The 13918-nt window shown below is 38.6% G+C and overlaps 1 protein-coding gene across 1 annotated transcript in view; it reads left to right on the top strand.

The window, feature by feature from the left end:
- The window catches only part of DIS3L2 (DIS3 like 3'-5' exoribonuclease 2), a 334423-nt gene that overhangs the window by 88783 nt on the left and 231722 nt on the right, over positions 1-13918 (top strand). The gene's annotated exons all lie outside the window — the stretch shown is intronic.

The following is a 13918-nucleotide window of genomic DNA, read 5'->3' as shown; positions in this document are numbered from 1 at the left end:
ATGTTCAGCCAAAAAAAAAGTCTCATAAGAGTTTATTTGATGTACACTAATGATAGTTGCAGAGAAGCAAACTCGGAACTGATTGAGGAAATGCTCTGGAGAATGGCAGATTTGCACCTACTTTACAATGAAGATCAAAGGAGGAGATGTGAGGAGGGCTACATGAAATTCATTGGTGGTGGATTAAGGGAGTTGGAGAAAGGAAAGAAGGAAGGAAGGAGGGAGGGAGGGACGGAGGAAAGAAGGAAGGAAGGAAACCTCTGAGATCGGATAAAAAGCAAAACGGAGAGAGACACTTCTTTTACATTGTGGGTATGGGATAGTTAACATTTACACACATAGAGATGGTATGCGTAGACAGTTTCAAAGTTAAACATCGCACTTTGTCAAGGAAAGCTATAGATCTAGGACATCGTTACCCCCCCAGGACCCACTTTTAACTGGGGAGTTTTATGCTCATTCCACCCTGTGTGCTTAATTTGGCTTCTGGATTTTTAAGGCCTGCCACGTGGGCCTCCCCTGAGCTTGTCAGGGTGAGCATGTGACTCCTTTTTCGATCACATTTACATGGTGTTTTTTTATTTTTATACCCTTAGAAAAAGCCAGTCTTATTTTCTCTGTTCAAAATCTAAGCCATGGGTCCTCTGAATGTAGAGGATAGCAATTGTAAACATGTGGCGAGGAGCGGTGACCGAGGGCTCTACCTGACCACGCTCTGGGAAATGTAAGGGAAAGTAGCCATGAAAATTGGAATATTTCAATGTATAGATCTCTTAGAGATTTTAAATGCAGGGAGGAAATTTTCCAGCCAAATTGAGTTTTATGTATACCATGAAATGGAAAAGATTGACTTGGCTAGGCCAACTAGATTATTAGTTTTTATCAGGAAGAAGTTTCTGGCACAGTCCCCACTAAAGTCTAGAAGCAATGCCAGAAGATGACTCAAGGAGGATGCTCAGCAGACCCCTGTGACAGGGACTGGCAAGCGCACCTCGCTGACATCCCAAAGCAAGAGGTGGTTTTGGGGTGACTGCGAAGAATCAGGCTGCTCCTCCATGCTGGCGAGGCCGTGGCCTGCGGTAGCCAGCACTCTGAAAGCAGGCATCGCTGTCTGGTGCCCAGTACTACTCATTCAGAAGGACGTCCTGACTTTGAAATTCTGTTTGAATGAAGAGGCTGCTGCGTTCTCGCTGTCCTACCAGGTGTAGTGACCTGAGGGCACCTGGGTCCCTTTTGTTTTATGGCCTGCTTAGTTAACTAGTGCAGTGGTCCTGGCTGTGGACCGGTACCAGTCCATGGGCCATTTGGTACTGGTCCGCAGAGAAAGAATAAATAGCTTACATTATTTCTGTTTTATTTATATTTAAGTCTGAACGATGTTTTATTTTTAAAAAATGACCAGATTCCCTCTGTTACATCCGTCTAAGACTCACTCTTGATGCTTGTCTTGAAAGTTCGACAATTATATTTAAAAATACCACAGTTTTTACGCCGGTCACATAATTTTATTTTGTGCATTTATTCGTCCCACCCTAAAGGCTGGCCCGTGAAAATATTTTCTGACATTAAACCGGTCTGTGGCCCAAAAAAGGTTGGGGACCACTGAACTAATTAGTAATGGTTTCACTGTTCAGGGCCAAACTATTTCATTTGGATGCTATTCTTTGAAATCTCATTCTTCTGTCATTTCTTCTTCGTTCCTTTAAAAGCAGTTGGATACCGCGACTGGTTTCTGAGAGTGCACATGTATTATAATGGCGTCAGTACTGTGAGGCACGTCTTTCCTGAGGAGGGAGGGAAGTAACAGGACCCTGACCAGCCACACCCTTCATCATTAAGATCACCAAGGGAGAGGGATGCTTGCAGTCCGAAGTCAGGCAGAGGAGCGCTTGACAGCTGACTATTTGGCCCCAAACTGCTCCATGGAAATGGAGTGCTGGTGAGTGGACTTGGCACACTGCAGCAGCCCTTCTCCCCTGGGCTCCCAGGTGAAGGGATAAGATGCCTTGATTTCTCATTAGTGGTTGCTACCAATATAAGGGCAAGGGAATCTTGATAAATAGAAGTGATGGCAAAATTGATACCCGGGGTGGATACTAGTAATTTACGTTGCCTTTTGTTTTTGGAAACGTGCTCTAGTGTGCTCTTGATTTCTCCTCTCTTGCAATTCCCCTCCTTCTCCCTTACGAATAAATATCATTGAGTGTTTTACAAGTCCACTGTATGCATGCTTTATCTTTACTCGTTTTACGGCCTTCCTATCCTAGTGTTATTTATATTGCTTCCTTACTAGCCCTGACTGAGGGAACAGCCTTAATCCTTCCCTCAGTATCTGGTACAAATTTCTCTTTCCTGCTAGCCTCTAAATAGAGAGTCTGTGAAACCACATGGCTGTTTCTCATTTCTTGCCCTCTTTAATATTTAGGAAAATTGCAATTTGCTCTTTGAAAAATCATGGTGTTTTTAGGATATTTTAACCAGCTTCTCTTGTCTGGATAATATAAAATCTGGTTACTGTTAAGATGCTAGTACTTTTTGCACCATTTAAGGTTTTGAAATTTGTTATTGAAACAAACCATAACCTTAAGAACATTATAAACTTTTCCTTAGACTTCTAGAAATTTTCTTTGCTTTGTGTTGAAATTGAAAATGGATTATTTATCCTATTTCACACTTGTGTTCAAAAGGGTGTTTTTTATTTGTTGACTTTCGTTTTAATATCATGTTTCTTTACCCAAGGCAAATGTCACATTGTGCACATGTATGCGTTATTTCTCCCTGTTTGCCCGGGAAACATTCCTATCTTGAAGATAACGACCAGTTTCCCTGATGAGTGGGTAGTTGTTGCTCCAGCTGTCCGCAGCCAGTGCCCTTCGTTGCGTGAAAAGGCAAGTTTCTCTGGGCATCTCAGACCTGCACGATGATTTCTTCTAGGGAGACAGGGGATCTGCATCAGCCATAGCGTCTGACAGATAGTGGGCCAGGGGCCTGGTCCTTCCCGTAGGTCTGTCCCCGCAGCCTCCCGAGGCTGGGCTTTACTGCTTCCTCAGCAGTAATGCTTCCGCCAGCCCAGAAATCCATCATCTGGGTGGAGACTGGGGGCAATCTTGATAAATTTTCTTTGGTATCAAATGTGTGGGCAGTGGTTACCAGGTAGGCAAATTCCAAAGGATAAAAATCATCATGGCCAAGTGATACAGGTTGGCCATATTAGCTCTCTGTGTTTTTCACCATTAGAATTTTAAGAACAGTCTTGGTGTCTGAATCTTGGTGACCATGACCTAATCAGGTTATGGGGTATATTTCCTTTTATCTTGCTAGTAGGGTCTGCCAGAGGTTCAGGTTTTTGGTCTGGAGGCAAAAACTCTACCAGTAAGTACCCTGACGACTGACCATGGGTTTGAATGTGGAGTCAGTGGCCCTCTCACTATTCTCTTCTGTCTCCTGGCCACCGTTCGCTCTTTTCTGAAGGGACAGTCCTTGATCCCTTCTGAGGTTTGAATTGATTTACTGCTTACTTCAGGAGTCAGAGCCCTTTTTCTCACTCTAGATTCATCTCCTTTCAGTGACTGGCCTGTTCAGTGCCGAGGTTTTTAAGTTCTCGTTCCTTGGATAAAAAACCATATTTTCCTTTGGCTGAGAAACTAGACCCTATGATTATTCTTGTGTGTTTCTTCGGGATTACTGAAATCCCAAGAGCCCCTTCTTCTAACTGTGAAGAACCTCTCTTCTTTCTCGGAGAGAAATGTCTTCATTTTCTTTCTGCTAGTGTTTCAGATTCTGAGATCAAACCTGGCCTATCCTTTTTGTTTCCACCTCTCCATGGTGCACAGTGATGATTTGTACAACTAGAATGCAGTCACATTTGCTTCAAAAATTGTATTAAAAATTAAATATGTAGGTAACGATTGCTGGAAGCACTTCAGCAAAAACCATCAGGGAAATGTGAAGAACAGGATTTATTGGTCATAGGTCCTGGAAAAGGCTCACAGGCAGACGTCGATTTGACTATAAACTAGAGCACAATGTGGTGATGGAAGCAGAAATGGGAGTGATACACTTTAAAGATACAGGAAGGGGCCACAAGCCAAGGAATACAGGAGACCACGAGAAGCTGGAAAAGATACAGGAACAGATTCTCCTCGCAGAGGCTCCAGAGGGAACCGGGCCCTCTGATGTCTTCACTTTAGCCTCGTGGAACTGATTTTGTATTTCTGAATTCTAGATATAAATACATTTCTGTTGTTTAAAAAAAAAAAAATTAAATATGTAGCAATTTTCTATCAATCACAAATTCTGGACTATATTTTGTGCCAGTGTTTTTGTTTTGTTTTGTTTTTGTTTTTTTTTACAGAGACAGAGAGAGAGTCAGAGAGAGGAATAGACAGGGACAGACAGACAGGAATGGAAAGATGAGAAGCATCAATCATTAGTTTTTTTTTTTTGTTGCGCATTGCAATCTTAGTTGTTCATTGATTGCTTTCTCATATGTGCCTTGACCGTGGGCCTTCAGCAGACCAAGTAACCCCTTGCTCGAGCTAGCGACCTTGCGTCCAAGCTGGTGAGCTTTTTGCTCAAACCAGATGAGCCCACTCTCAAACTGGTGACCTCGAGGTCTCGAACCTGGGTCCTCTGCATCCCAGTCCGACGCTCTATCCACTGCGCCACCGCCTGGTCAGGCTGTGCCAGTGTTTTAAAATCTCATAAAAAGGTGAAAACTCTTGTGTAGACCTATGTTAGAAAGATACATGTAGGAGTTTTTGCTTCTCTCTTAGACTGAGTGGAGAGTGCAGACATATCAGGTGTGATTCAGGGAGAGATAGATGGTCAGGATCTACACTGCGCAGGACCCAAACCGTCTGCTAGACCTGCCATTTTCCCTGTCAGGTTCCCAGAAGAAATATATGCACAGAGGAAAAGCACGTCAGAGGAGCAGTGCTTTGTTAACGGAGCCTTTCACACAGGCCAGAATGATGATGCCAGTCTGGACTTCCACTAGCAATCGATGGGGCTCGTTTTGGTCTTCTCCTTCCTGCCAGCAGTTAGCATTATTCAACTTGGTCATTTTTGTAGTCTAGATAAGTTCTGTTAATTGCCTTTTCATCTCATTTGTCTATTGTTCTCTCATGGTGACTGGTCTGTTGGTGATTTTCAGGTATTATCTATTCTCTGTAACAGTCCCTTTTCTATTTTAGATGTTACAAATCTCTTCCCACATTTTGTCGTGGAGTCATTTGTCTATTTGTCTATGGTGTCTTTCATTGAATAAAAATCCTTAATTTTAATGTGATGAAATTAATCATATGCTTTATGAGTTTATAAGCTTTTCTCTGTTCCTAGCTTCCATAGCTATTTTCCCATGTAATTTTTTATTAATTCTGCAGTTTTGTCTTTTGCTGAATAGCATGATGCTGATTTTTTAATGATTGAGATTATCATCTTGTTTTTCTCCTCTAAATCTATTTCTGATGTTGAACTATCCTTGAATTCCCAGGATAAACATACTTAATCCTGATGTATTATTATTTTTAAAGTGCATTATTAGATTTACTTAGGTTATATCTAATGTAGGATTTTTATGTCATGTTAAATTGATTTATCATTTTCTTGGCCTTACCTGATTTTTAGAATCAAGATTATATTAGCTTCATGAAATGTCCTGGTCAATTTTTGACTGCTTCCTCTTTTTCCAGAACCGCTTGTATAAGACAGGAATTAACTGTTCCTTAAAATTTGCTAGAACTCATTGTAAAATTGCCTGCACCTGCTGTTTTTCAGGAGGCGAGAATTTTTCTCTTTTAATGTTTTTCTACTAATTGATCTGTTCAAGTTCTCTCTTTCTGTGCCACTTTTGGCATAACTTAATGGGAATTTATCCACTTGAATTTATTAGTATATAGATATTCCTAATACTCTTTAATATTCTTTAATTATTAATTTTTTCTTGTGTCTGCACTTTAAAATTTTTTTTTATTTTTTTATTAATTTTAGTAGGGTGACATCAATAAATCAGGGTACATATGTTCAAAGAAAACATGTCCAGGTTATCTTGTCAATCAATTATGTTGCATACCCATCACCCAAAGTCACCTTCTATCTAGTTTTCTTTGTGCCCCTCCCCCTCGCCTCCCCCCCCCCCCCCCCCCCCGTAACCACCACATTCTTATCATTGTCTCTTAGTCTCGTTTTTATGTCCCACCTACGTATGGAATAATGCAGTACTTGTTTTTTTCTGATTTACTTATTTCACTTCGTATAATGTTATCAAGATCCCACCATTTTGTTGTAAATGATCCCATTTCATCATTTCTTATGGCTGAGTAGTATCCCATAGTGTATATGTGCCACATCTTCTTTATCCAGTCTTCTATTGAAGGGCTTTTTGGTTGTTTCCATGTCTTGGCCACTGTAAACGGTCCTGCAATGAACATGGGGCTGCATGTGTCTTTATGTATCAATGTTTCTGAGTTTTTGGGGTATATACCCAGTAGAGGGATTGCTGGGTCATAAGGTAGTTCTATTTTCAGTTTTTTGAGGAACCACCATACTTTCTTCCATAATGGTTGTACTACTTTACATTCCCACCAATAGTGAATGAGGGTTCCTTTTTCTCCACAGCCTCTCCAACATTTGCTATTATCTGTCTTGTTAATAATAGATAATCTAACAGGTGTGAGGTGGTATCTCATTGCAGTTTTGATTTGCATTTCTATAATAACTAATGAAGATGAGCATCTTTTCATATAGCTGTTGGCCATTTGTATTTCTTCCTGAGAGAAGTGTCTGTTCATGTCCTCTTCCCATTTTTTTATTGGATTGTTTGTTTGTTTGTTGTTGAGTTTTATGAGTTCTTTGTATATTTTGGATATTAGGCCCTTATCTGAGCTGTTGTTTGAAAATATCATTTCCCATTTAGTTGGCTGTTTATTTTGTTGTCAGTTTCTCTTGCTGAGCAAAAACTTCTTAGTCTGATGTAGTCCCATTCATTTATTTTTGCCTTCACTTCCCTTGCCTTTGGAGTCAAATTCATAAAATGCTCTTTAAAACCAAGATCCATGAGTTTAGAACCTATGTCTTCTTCTATGTACTTTTTTGTTTCAGGTCTTATATTTAGGTCTTTGATCTATTTTGAATTAATTTTAGTACAAGGGGACAAACTGTAGTCGAGTTTCATTCTTTTGCATGTGGCTTTCCAGTTTTACCAGCACCATTTGTTGAAGAGACTTTCTTTTCTCCACTGTGTGTTGTTGACCCCTTTATCAAAAATTATTTGACCATATATATGTGGTTTTATTTCTGGACTTTCTTTTCAGTTCCATTGGTCTGAATGTCTATTTTTCTGCCAATACCATGCTGTTTTGATTGTCGTGGCCCTATAATATAGTTTGAAGTCAGGTATTGTAATGCCCTCAGCTTCGTTCTTTTTCTTTAGGATTGCTTTGGCTATTCGGGGTTTTTTATAGTTCCATATAAATTTGATGATTTTTTGTTCCATTTCTTTAAAAAATGTCATTGGAATTTTGATGGGAATTGCATTAAATTTGTATATTGCTTTGGGTAATTCGGCCATCTTGATTATATTTATTCTTCCTATCCAAGAGCAAGGAATATTCTTCCATCTCATTGTATCTTTTTCAATTTCCCTTAACAATGGTTTATAGTTTTCATTATATAAGTCCTTTATATTCTTTGTTATGTTTATTCCTAGGTATTTTATTTTTCTTGTTGCAATCGTGAAGGGGATTATTTTTTTGAGTTCGTTCTCAAATGTTTCATTGTTGGCATATAGAAAGGCTATGGACTTTTGTATGTTAATTTTGTATCCTGCGACCTTACTGTATTGGCTTATTGTTTCTAGTAGTTTTTTTGTAGATTCTTTGGGGTTTTCGATGTATAGGATCATATCATCTGCAAAAAGTGATACCTTTACTTCTTCTTTTCCGATATGGATGCCTTTTATTTCTTTGTCTTGTCTGATTGCTCTGGCTAGAACCTCTAGCACCACATTAAATAAGAGTGGAGAGAGTGGACAATCCTGTCTTGTTCCTGATTTAAGGGGGAAAGCCTTCAGTTTTGTGCCATTTAATATGATGTTAGCTGATGGTTTATCATATATGGCCTTTATCATGTTGAGATATTTTCCTTTTATACCCATTTTGTTGAGAGTCTTAAACATAAAATTGTGTTGTATTTTATCGAAAGCCTTTTCTGTGTCTATTGATAAGATCATGTGGTTTTTGTTCTTTGTTTTGTTGATATGGTGTATTACGTTAACCGTTTTACGTATGTTGAACCATCCTTGAGATTCTGGGATGAATCCCACTTGATCATGATGTATTATTTTTTTAATATGTTGTTGTATTCGATTTGCTAGTATTTTGTTTAGTATTTTAGCATCTGTATTCATTAGAGATATTGGTCTGTAGTTTTCTTTTTTTGTGCTGTCCTTGCCTGGTTTCGGTATGAGGGTTATGTTGGCCTCATAAAATGTGTTTGGAAGTATTGTTTCTTTTTCAATTTTTTGGAAGACTTTGAGTAGAATAGGAACCAAGTCTTCTTTGAATGTTTGATAGACCTCACTAGTATAACCGTCTGGGCCTGGACTTTTATTTTTGGAGAGGTTTTTAATAGTTTTTTCTATTTCTTCCCTACTAATTGGTCTGTTTAGGCTTTCTACTTCTTCTTGACTCAGTCTAGGAAGGTTGTATTGTTCTAGGAATTTATCTATTTCTTCTAGATTGTTGAATTTAGTGGCATAAAGTTTTTCATAGTATTCTACAATAATTCTTTGTATATCTATGATGTCCGTGGTGACTTCTCCTCTTTCATTTTGGATTTTGTTTATATGAATTCTTTCTCTTTTTTCTTTGGTAAGTCTTGCCAAGAGTTTGTCAATTTTGTTGATCTTTCCAAAGAACCAGCTCCTTGTTCTATTAATTTTTTCTATAGTTTTTCCTGTTCTCTATTTCATTTATTTCTGCTCTGATTTTTATTATCTCCTTTCTTCAGCTGGTTTTGGGTTGTCTTTGTTCTTCTTTTTCCAGTTCCTTAAGGTGTAAAGTTAAGTGGTTCACTTGGGCTCTCTCTTGTTTGTTCATGTAGGCCTGAAGTGATATGAACTTCTCTCTTATCACTGCTTTTGCTGCATCCCAGAGATTCTGATATGTCGTATTGTCATTTTCATTTGTCTGTATATATTTTTTTATTTCTGTGCTTATTTCTTCTTTAACCCATTCATTTTTTAAAAGTATGTTGTTTAGTTTCCACATTTTTGTGGGTTTTTTTCCCTCTTTTTTGCAGTTGAATTTTAGTTTCAAGGCTTTATGATCAGAAAATATGCTTGGTACAACTTTGATTTTTCTGAATTTGCTGATGTTGTTTTTGTGGCCCAACATATGGTCAATTCTTGAGAATGATCCATGTACACTGGAGAAAAATGTATACTCAGTCACTTTGGGATGAAATGTCCTGTAGATGTCTATCATATCCAGGTGCTCTAGTGTTTTGTTTAAGGCCACTATATCTTTGTTGATTCTCTGTTTGGATGACTGATCTAGAGCCGTCAGCGGTGTATTGAGGTCTCCAAGTATGATTATATTTTTGTCAGTTTTTGTTTTAAGGTCAATAAGTAGCTGTCTTATATATTTTGGTGCTCCTTGGTTTGGTGCATATATATTAAGAATTGTTATGTCTTCTTGATTCAGCGTCTCCTTAATCATTATGAAATGACCATTTTTGTCTTTGAGTTCTTTTGCTGTCTTGTAGTCAGCATTATCCGATATGAGTATTGCTACGCCTGCTTTTTTTTGGATGTTATTTGCTTGGAGTATTGTTTTCCAGCCTTTCACTTTGAATTTGTTTTTATCCTTGTTGCTTAGATGAGTTTCTTGTAGGCAGCATACAGTTGGATTTTCTTTTTTAATCCATTCTGCTACTCTGTGCCTTTTTATTGGTGAATTTAATCCATTTACATTTAGTGTAATTATTGACACTTGTGAGTTCCCTATTGCCATTTTATACATTACTTTCTGTTAGTTTTGTGTCTTGTTTGATTCTTCTCTTTCATTTTTCTATCTTTTGTTTTTGTTTGGTTGTATTCCATACATCTCTTCTCTGTTACTATCTTTTTTAAATCTTGTGCTTTTGAGGTAGATTTTTCAATGGTGGTTACCATTAAGTAATGAAAAGGGTTCCTACCCTGTTCGTTGTAGTGCACTATCTTGTGAGTATTTTTGCATTCCATTGTCCTTTGCTACTGTTAATCTCTGTCCTCTCCCCCTTTTTTTGTTGTTGTCACAGTTTAAATTTGGTTTTATTATGTTCTTAGTGGAACTTTTACCTGTGGTTTTGTTTTGCTTTGTTCTTTTTATCTGGTTGGAAAACCCCCTTTAGTAATTCCTGGAGTGGAGGTTTTCTGATGATAAATTCCCTTATCTTTTCTGTATCTGTGAATGTTTTTATTTCTCCTTCATATTTGAAGGATAGCTTTGATGGGTATAGTATTCGTGGCTGAAAGTTCCTCTCTTTCAGGACTTTAAATATTGGGGTCCACTCTCTTCTAGCTTGTAGAGTTTCTGCTGAGAAATCTGATGATAATCTAATGGACCTTCCTTTATATGTTGTATTCGTCTTTTCCCTGGCTGCCTTGAGAATTTTTTCTTTGTCGTTGGTTTGTGCCAGTTTCATTATGATGTGCCTTGGAGTAGGTTTGTTGGGGTTAAGAAAACTCAGAGTTCTGTTTGCTTCTTGAATTTGAGGCTTTAGTTCTTTCCACAGGCTTGGGAAGTTCTCATCTATTATTTGTTTGAATATGTCCTCCATTCCATTTTCTCTCTCTTCTCCCTCTGATATACCTATTATTCTTATGTTATTCTTTTTGATGGAGTCAGACAATTCCTGTAGGGCTTTCTCATTTTTTTAAATTTTTGAGTCTCTTTCTTCTTCTCTTTGTTGTGCCTCAAGTTGCTTGTCTTCTATTTCACTAATCCTACCTTCTATCTGGCCTGTTCTATTAGCTAAGCTTGTTACCTCGTTTTTTAGCTCGTGAATTGAGTTTTTCATCTCTGTTTGATTTGTTTTTATAGTTTCAATTTCCTTGGTAATATATTCTTTGTGTTCATTGAGTTGTTTTCTGAGCTCCCTAAATTGCCTTTCTGTGTTTTCTTGTATATCTCTGAGTATTTTTAGGATTTCTATTTTAAATTCTCTGTCATTTAGCTCCAAGGTTTCCAATATATTAAATTTTTTCTCCATAGATTTTTCCTCATCTATCTGTGCTACCTCTCTGTCTTTTGTATCCGTGATATTTGATTTCCTTTTCTTTAATGGTATCTGAGGGTGGTTTTGTTGATAGTATTAATGAGAATTAATAAAGAATAAAAAGTTAAAAAAATAAAAATAAAAAAGAATAAAAAAATTATTATCCCCCCACCCTTTTTTTCCTCTCCTCTCCTCTCCCTTCCTTCTTGAGAAAATCTTGTGGTGAACTGTGAATTATATTGTGCTAAATAGAACAAGAACTACCTATAATGGAGGACCTGAGTTGGGGAGAAGTGATAAAGGGGCAAAAAAGAGGGTATAGACCCACAAAATGCAAAAAAGGAAAAAATTTGGGTCAAGAATAAAATGATTTGCTTTTAGGTGATGGTTGACTAAGAGATATGATGAGAGGAATAAGAGGGAAACAGGAAAAGGGGAAAAAATTTAGTGGAGCAAGAACTAGATAAAATGGAGAGCCAGGGTTGGGAGCACTGCTAATGAGTTAAAAAAGCAAAGTAAAAAAACCCCAAAGTGCCACAAAGAAAAATTTGAGTCCCAGATAAAATACTTTGTTTGTGATTGAGGATTGAATGAGAGGAAAAGTAAAGGAGAAAAGAAGAAAGTAATATAGAGGGAGAGAAAAAAAAAAGAGAAAGAGGAAGACACAAAAAGAAGAAAAAATAATAAAAGGAGAGAGAGAGAGAGAGTTAAGGATTTTGGAGTGCAACCCTCATAGAGAGAAAGGAAGAAGAAAGAAAAGATAATGGGAGATGTAACACTTATGGGTAGTGTAGTTCAAGGAGAGGAGAGAGTAAGACCGGCAGAGAATTAAACGACCAAATTGGAAGAGGAAGAAAATAATCAAGACAAGAAGATAAGAGTAACAAACGAACAAATATAATAAAATGGGATAGGTTATAAAGTCTGCGGATTATTCTTGATTTTGAGAGGTTATCTTCTTGCTTTTTCTTTTCTCTCCCTCTTCCTGGTCGGTGACTCTGTACCCCGGGTTTTGCCCCTGTGGCACGCTTAGGTAGAGGTTTGCAGTTGATAAGTCTCTATGGCAATGTCAAATATTGGGTTTCAGTCTTGTTGGCAGTTGAGGCTCATTAGCATTTGCAGGCTCTGCCAATGAGAGAGTCTGTGTTCCTGGAGCTTCTCTCCTAGTCTTTCCTTCCTCAATTAGTAGCCTGATGATCCAGCTATGGGGTTGCTGCTTCCTCTGCCTGGAGAGTAAGAGGCTCAAAGAGCTGGCAAATCCCCACTCTGTTCCCACTCAGCACAGGGCTCTGGGTAAGGCTCAATCAGTCAGAGCCCCTAGCATAATCAGGCGGGGCTTCAGCCCACACAGAGACCTCTGACTCTGCCCCTCTGTCCGGGAACACGGGCGCCCACTCTCTGCGCTCGCCGACCAGGATATCAGGCCGGCCGCCTCTCACTCCTGGTGAGGCGCCCCGCCCTCAAGGAAAAGTTCAAGCGTAGGAAATTTTGTTCCCACTCACTCCCTGCGCGCTGCTTTTCCGGGCGCAAGGGTGACCTCAAGACTCTGGTTTCGGCCCACAAAAAAGCCTCTGACTCTGCCCCTCTGTCTGGTAACACAGGCGTCCACTCCCGGGTGAATCTCTCGTCCACTATCTGCGCGCGCTGACCAGGAGATCAGGGCGGATGGCTGTCACAGTGCCTTTCTTTGTCTGGATTTGGCGCGAGCGTTAGCTTGTGTTGACTGGGTTGCCACAAGCACAGTTTTTCCTCGGCTTGGATATCCGTACTACAGCCTGGTTCAGACGTTTGTACCGCAGTCTGGTTCTATTCACACCCTATGCCCACCTTAGTTCCTATACTTTCAGTTCCCAGTGAAAGCAGCCCTTATTTAGGTTAGTGAGGAAGGCGGAGTGTTTCTTCCTCCTTATTCCCTTTGGGGTTGATTATATTTATATTTAGTCAATTTTTTGCTTGATCATACCTTCACGTTTAGTGTGGAACTTCTGGAGGCTCCAAGGGTAGATTTTTCTGTCTTTAGTTGAAGATCTTGTTGAATTTTTGGGGAGATTTATTGGTATCACTCCTTACGGTGCCATTTCTCTGACGCCACTAGTGTCTGCACTTTTGCCTCCTTTTTCATTCTAATTATTTGAATCTTCTCTCTTTTCTTGATAACTCTTGCTTGCCAAAGATTTATCTAATTAATCTTTTTAAGGAATATGTTTTTTAATTGTATTATTTTTCTCTGTTTATTGTTGATACTGTTCAGTATATCATTGATACTTGCCCTTAATCCTTATTTCTTATTTTGGGGGTTCACTTTTTTGTTCTCTTCCCAAATTCTTGAGTTGAATACTTATTGTTTTTAGCTTCTTTTAAAATGTTTTCAAAGTTATAAATTTTCTTCAAAGTACTTTTTTAGATGTATTCCACAGATTTTTGACTTGTATAGCAGTGGTCCCCAACCCTCGGGCCGCGGACTGGTACTGGTCCATGGGCCATTTGGTATAGGTCCGCAGATAAAGAATAAATAACTTACATTATTTCGTTTTATTTATATTTAAATCTGAACAATGTTTTATTTTTAAGAAATGACCAGATTCCCTATGTTACATCCGTCTAAGACTCACTCTTGTTGCTTGTCTTGGTCACGTGATACATTTATTCGTCCCATCCT

This window comes from Saccopteryx bilineata, chromosome 5 (assembly GCF_036850765.1).
Source record: "Saccopteryx bilineata isolate mSacBil1 chromosome 5, mSacBil1_pri_phased_curated, whole genome shotgun sequence".
Classification (NCBI taxonomy): Eukaryota; Metazoa; Chordata; class Mammalia; order Chiroptera; family Emballonuridae; genus Saccopteryx; species Saccopteryx bilineata.
The sequence above is the reverse complement of the archived record's forward strand: the minus strand, read 5'-3'. Positions and strand labels throughout refer to the sequence as shown.